This window comes from Sciurus vulgaris (genome assembly GCF_902686455.1).
Source record: "Sciurus vulgaris genome assembly, chromosome: X".
Lineage (NCBI taxonomy): Eukaryota > Metazoa > Chordata > Mammalia > Rodentia > Sciuridae > Sciurus > Sciurus vulgaris.
Genome location: NC_136471.1, coordinates 112,738,539 through 112,745,761, shown reverse-complemented (window position 1 = coordinate 112,745,761; position 7,223 = coordinate 112,738,539).

Below are 7,223 nucleotides of genomic sequence, written 5' to 3'. Positions count from 1 at the left end.
GTCAAGTGGAAGTTATGGATAAAGACTTAGGCCCACTAATATCTACCACTTGAAACATGAACCTGTGCTTGCTGATTCTAATCTAATCTCTTTTATCTTTCTAATGTATATACAGTATAGAGCCCAACTGAATACCAATTTCCAGGGAAATAGCTGGGCCTTAAAGAATTAATGTGATTTCTATTGAGAAGTGCTGAATGACAATTAATGTAACATCTTTTATTCTCATTCACTCAAAAATATTGTCTACTCTATGCCAGGTGCTATGCTATGAGGCTTACTGTTTAGAAATGAATAGAGTAGTCACTTAAGCTTTTTAAAAATAATCGTATATCAAGCCTTTGTGTTTAATCATGTTAGTATAAAAGTTCATCTGTTTAGACTCCTAAAATTCGATATTCCAATATAGCAGCACCTGAGAACTAAAAGGAAAAAACAGGTTGTAGTTCACTTGAATGGTTCTGCTCAATTATCCCACACAGCTCCTGCAGCAGCTGCCACATTCTTCACGGTCTCTCACACCAAATGCATCTTTAATTCTTTTCTCTCTTCTCCCAGACCTGACCCTACTTTAAAAAGAGAGCCTACAGTCCTTTGCTGGCTAGAATATGTCTACAACTGCCTCAAATTACAAAATTTGTTTCCCGTATTGAATGAGTCAGGTGGAAAAAGCAGGAGTTCTCAGATAGAATGTTAGATTAATGGCCTTTTAGAGCTGGAGGAGATGAAAGATCTTCTAGTTCACCCATTTTCAAAATTTTTATTATTATTTTCATTGTAAAGCAGTGGGCCTCCCTCTTAAAATTTCCAAATGAAATCTTTTGTAGGGTTCACAAGTTAGAATAGATAAAAATAGGCTTTCTCTCTTTAAAACAGAACTCCATGTTCAGAGCCCTATCCTTTTAGCTCAAACCAAGCCCAAGCTAAAACTAATGGAGCATTCTGAAATAATTTAAATTTTCCTTAAATAACCTTTGTCAATTTTGAAAATCCTGTTCTTCTGGCCCCCCACTCCCTTAACACTCAGAAAAATGCTAATATGTGACATGCATGCTGCTACCTCATCTCCTGCCCCTCTGCAAACAGGACTAATCAAGCACATCACTGTTTCCCACCAGACCTGAATTTGGTACCAGAGTTCTTCTCAATATAGAATTAGGAAATTCAATATTTATCAGAACAAATTGAAGTTTGCATTCAAGATGAAGTCTATTTAAAATCTCTCTGAGAGCCTTTCTGCTCACACACATATGCACACACTCACGAGTGTGCATCTTTCTTACACAGGCATTACTCATTCTATATCAATTGTTAATGTTCCCTGGTTAGCCACTGAGGTGCACAAGCCATGAGCTCTGTAGGAAGTGAACTATGGAATTACAGAATCAGCTCTTAGAATCTCAACTTCTCCCCTTACCCAAGCAGAATTAATCTTCAGAAAACATCCTCTACCCATTCCAAAGAAATATATGCTCATGGTTGTTTGAGGAATCACTGGAAACCAGACCCTAGAGAGACCTTCACTAGCTTATAATACTCAGAAGCTGACATTACCCCATCTTAGGGTACAAACTACTTAATGTAAAAGTGCAGGTCTTCCTATCTGCCTCAGCTTTTGACCTGAGGCTGAGAATCCTCAAGCAGCCCCAGCTAGTGATTGCTTGTAGGGAGTAACAGAGCCTGCCATTTCTTCCCAACACAGTTCTCTTTTAATGGGTAGTTTTTACCCAGAGCTTCCTGCAGATGAGCTAAGACTCTGTCAGAGACACACTATGATCTCTCCCTGCCTAGTGCTGTTTTTGCTCCCTTCCTTTCATAGGTGTCAGGTCTGAAATGCAGAGTGAAAGCTTTTCCTGTCCATTCTTCCTTCCTCCCCCCAATTCATCACCTTTCACTTACAGTATCCCTTTTCTCTCCCTAATGAAGCCCTTGCATCCCTAAAACCATTTTAAAGTCTGCTTTTTAATGGACCCAAATAACACATCAACACATAGGATGTATTTTTCGGGTTAATGATCTTTTAATAAACAAGATCATATTAGAAATGATTTTGCTTTTCCAGTCCTTAATGTTTGATATTTTAGTAATAGATTTGGAGATAATTGGGATGTTTAGGAAGACCATGCATTTCAGGCAGACCATGATTTGCCTGGAATGATGCCAGTTGACACCTGCTTACACACACATGTCCCTTTTGACCTAACATTTGCTTTTATGAAAATTATTTTGGAAACCATACATTACATGATCTCTCATATGATACAGACTAATGTCTACAATTCCTTCAATTTCTAAAATTTAAAAGACTCCCATATATTTCCAACACAGCTTAGAATATTCATCAGTGTGATGATGTTCTCATTCATGTATGCTTCATTTAATTCTGGTTATATTTGTTGAATTAAATTCAGTGATATTATATGTTCAGGACTTAGATAAAAAACAATGGTGGATAACATTTTAGGTCAATTTGCATTTTAGTGGCTAAAAGGCTAATTTGAAAGATCAATTTCTACTGGATTTTCGAGTTCACAAAGAGCATTCATAATAACTAGTATACCATGACAGATACTTCCTCCAGTGGGGATGACATGCTTCCCTCGAGAAAATCTCTCTGGGCAGCTGCAGCCACAGTGCAGGTTGCTGACTTCAGCTAGATTATATTCGACAGATTGAAAGCTCACAGGTGCCTGGAGTATACCAGAAAACATTTGTCTTTCTTAGTAGGAGAATTGGAAGGATTTCAGTTGACTGTGCCAGTTTTTTTTTTTTTTCACTTATACATGCTTTAAAGAAACATTTCTGTACAACAAAGTTAATTTATCAGGATATTTCCTACTATTCATTAAATCATTACAGACTTGTCACTTTTTTCATAATTTTAATGCAAATACATTTTGTAGAAAATTTGCTTCTTTTAACAAGGTGAGACACTCCTTGATTTTGTGTGTTTCTCATGATTGAAAAACATGCTGCTTGTGTCCACTTCTCCACACTTCCCAACTTGCCCCTGCCATGGAATGTCTAATAAGCCAGGTTAAAATGAACTATGACAGGAACACTCATTCAAAACACAATGGAGCAATTGTTTCTGAAGTCAGTACCCACTTTGTATTCTGAGAGCTATGCAGAATTCTATTTTAGTCAAAAGGGGTGTAAAAATGATACATGTCAACAACCTGAAGATCGGTCATTACAAAGACTACTTCTCTGACTACTCTCTACATTTAAATACTCTTCTAAAATCATGAAGTGTGCAACTAAGATAATGGCATGCATGATTTTATTTTGTTCTTGTTGTTGCTACTCATTGGCCTAGATTTCTCTGAATTTCCACTTATGGCACAGAATCCAGTTATTGGTATTTATTGTGTAATAATAAAAATGACATTTTAAAAGCTTTTCAATATTAGAATATGCCATTGTTAGTTATCATATATCTTTTCAAAAGTTGCCTTCATAAGTTTCCTATAATATTACTTTCAGTATGCAATAAGTACAAATTGTTCCACACAATAAAAAGTATGAATAATGTCACATTTAATTTATTTCCTCCAGTTGACAATATCAGCTTTAATCCCCATTTGTAAGGTCAATGTCACCCATTTGGGACGATATGCCTTTATATCATGGTTAAAATATTGGTTCAATAAGGAAAATGGAAATCATTGTAGATATTTCTTGTTTAAAGAAGTTTAATATAGGGAAACAGAAGCTACCACACATTTGCAGGGAGCCTAACATCAGGGAAACAAAATATGAAGGGATCAAAGGGACTTACACTGACAACCTCACCTATCTGCAGAATCCATGGGGATCCTTTTGGAGGATGCCTAGAAATTGTTAAAACCCCACCTGCTTCAACCCAGTTCTTGTCCACAACTTCAGGAGGACAACAATGACTTCTCTGACCATTACATTTAAAGTCTCACTCAAGTTCCTTTATGTGGCATCATCTAAGCAAGAAACCTTGCAAGGGAATCTTGAAAATACATTTGTAGCTTTTCTGCTCCTGGGCAAGCATAGCAAGGTAGAAAATGATCAGAATTAGGAAAGACAAGATTTAGTACAGGATCACAACTTAGAGAAACAGAAGTAGCCCCAAGAAGACTGTCTCCCACATTTCTAATTCTTATTATAATAGACCACAGTTACTTACTCTATGACCATTTCCGTGGCTGTTATGCATTTCTACCACTTGTAGCTACAGAAGAACACTTTCATTTACATGCCAATTTTTCTCTAGGCTGGGAAACCCTGGTCTAGCACCTTCCCCAGGTGAGCAAGATCATTCCATTGAAGACACTCTTTTCCCAAATTCTCTCCTTGGAAGCTTGGAAATTGGCCCATCTTGCAGGATACCTGACTGTGGAGTTAGACTCCTCCTCATTAACATAACTAACTCCATTCATTGCTTGCTGCACCAGAAAGTGCTCAATTCCCACTCCATTCCTACCCACCAGTACTGGAAAGACTCCATTGTTTTCTTCATGTACCAATCTCGGAGTTATGTCTGATACAGTTTCAAATTTTTTTTAAGTATAAAGATTTGTTCTGACTGCTTTTTAGACAATAAAGCTTAATCATATCCATGGGTCTCTAAGGTTCTCAACACAAAAAAGTCTGTATTAAGGTAGACTTCTGTTACCACCCACATGAAAACAGCTCTTTAAGAGCCTTGAATCTCAAAAGCTGATTAGTCTCCAGTAGAAAAAAGGGAACTCCAGACCTTAGGGAGATGAAAGCCTGGCTAGTCTCCTAGTGGGGTAAAAAGCAGCTTTCAGTCCTTCACAATGAATCTCCAGCAGCAGGAACACAATGCTGTTTCTCTGTAGGTCACCCCTTCACATCAAATTTGCAATAAATCAACCTGCCACGCTTGCTAAAGGATTGTATTTTCTGTAGATGTGAAAGTGAAAAACATTTCTCTAGGAAATTCATTGTGGATAGAGGGCTGTGTCTATCCTTATGGAACTAAATTTCCATTAAATGAGGATAGATTCTTGCCCTATGATCACCTCATTAAGAAAGAATGAAAGCCCAGGAATCCCATGTGTCATTTATGTTTTTGTAGGTAGGTGGATGAGCAGGATGTTTAGGAAGACAATGTATTTTGGTTTGCCTGGAATGCTGCCAGTTGATTTTCTAGACTACCTAACTGATGGATCATTCTAAGTTTAAGTAATGGACTCTTAGAATATTTTCAGAAGAGATGTATTTGTTAACATGACATGGTAATATTTGGAGAGAAAGAGGAGACAGGGGAAATCAAGGAAGCAAAGAAGCAAGAAGGAGTTCAGGGTATGGAAAACAATATACTAAGAGGAGTTGAGTAAAATGCCCAAGAGCATTGATGAATGAAGAATCAGAATCCTGAAAATCATATATTAGTACCTGACCAAAACTGTCATACTACTTCCAGCAGAATTAGAAAAATGAAAACAAAATTCTGAATCTAAAACTAGATTGGTTTATAAGGACTGGCCAGGTGCAAACTCTGAGAGCAAGTCCAGACTTGAAGTTTGGCAGTGGACCTCAGAGAGTTTAACTCAAATGTGTTGGGAGGTGTCCTGGTTGTTGAAATATAAACTATAGGGGAGAATAAAGAGCATGCCATGTGCAGAAATCTAAGGAGGTAAGTAAGTGATCTCCATCCAGAAAATCCACTAATAAAAAAAGGAAACTCCAATCCCTTGTTTGGGATGGAGACTGAGATTGTAATCTCTGGGACAAAGAGGCAGGCATAAGCAAAACAAAAAATCATCCCAGAGAGTTAGAGTATAGGGAAGATTGTTGGTTCTGAAACTTATAACTTATTTAGTGTTAGAAGAATACAAATGATCCTGATAATAAAGAAGAGTTCCAGTCATGAGAGTCAAGAATAAAGACAAGATTTAACTAACAAAAGCAGTAGAAATAGTAGCATTAGCTGTCAGTTATAGACAGATTGTCATATTTCTGGCACTCTGCTATGTCTTTTTAATATATTTTTCCATTAGTGATTACAACTACTAATGAGGTAGGTATTGTTGTTTAATTTAAAAAATGAAGAGACTAAGCACCAGGGAGTTAGATTGCAAAAATCACATAGCTAGTAAAATATAGTACCATGAACTGAACTCAAAAATTTTTTATTTCAAATAGAATTCATTGGAATCAAAGAATTGAGCTTGATTTCCTTCATTCCTTACAGTGGCCAAGGGTATTTTCCAAAGATGGCTTCAGCATGATTTCCTACTCCATATAGTATTCTGCCATGTGACTTTGCTGCTCCCCCACAAATAGATAGAGTCTTTCTCCATCTCTCTTCAAACTTGCATAGAATATGGCAGAAGTGATGTTCCAGTTATGGATTTAGCCTGTAACTGGCCTGTAAGTTTTCACTTACAGCCTTGGGCTGCATGCTCTTGGGATGCTCTATAACAAACACATCTACCAGGATGTGAGAAACCTAAGGCAGATACACATAAGAAAAGTCACATGTAACTGCTCCAATTGACTCCTCCAACTGAGTTCCATTCCAATAGCCAGCATCAACTATGAGTGGGTTGTCTTGGATGTCTACCTCAGTTGAGTATTTAGATGATTGTAGGTCCAGCTAACATATGACTGAAACCACATGAGAACTGCACACCTGAGTCCAGAACCATGAGAGATAATAATATAACATTTGTCCTCTGTGGGTATAGGTTTCACATCCATGGATTTAACCAACTGCAAACTGAAAATATCTGGAAAAAATGCTGTGTCTGCATTGAATATGTAGAGTCATTATTCCCTAAACAATATACGAGAACAACTAATCACATAGAATTATATGGTTTGAATCTGAAATGCCACCCCAGATGTTCATGTTTTGAGGTCTTGGTACCCAGTGTAGTGGTATTCAGAGGTGGGGCATTTGGGAAGTGACAGGAGCATAAAGGCTCTTACCTCATAATGGATTCATCCATTTATGGATTTATAGCTTAGTGAGTTTTGAGGGAGGGATTTGTTATAAAAACTAAAACAGCTCTCCTTTTGCCTCCCAGACACCATGAGGTTAGCAGCTTTGCTCCAGCACATGTTTCTCACCATGATGTTCTGCCTCCCAGAGTCCCATAATGATAGGGACAGGCAACTATGGACTGAATCTCTCAAATCATGGACCAAAATAAGTATTTTTTCCTTTCAAGTTGTTTTTCTCATGTATTTGGTCATGACAATGGAAAGGAGGTGACTAA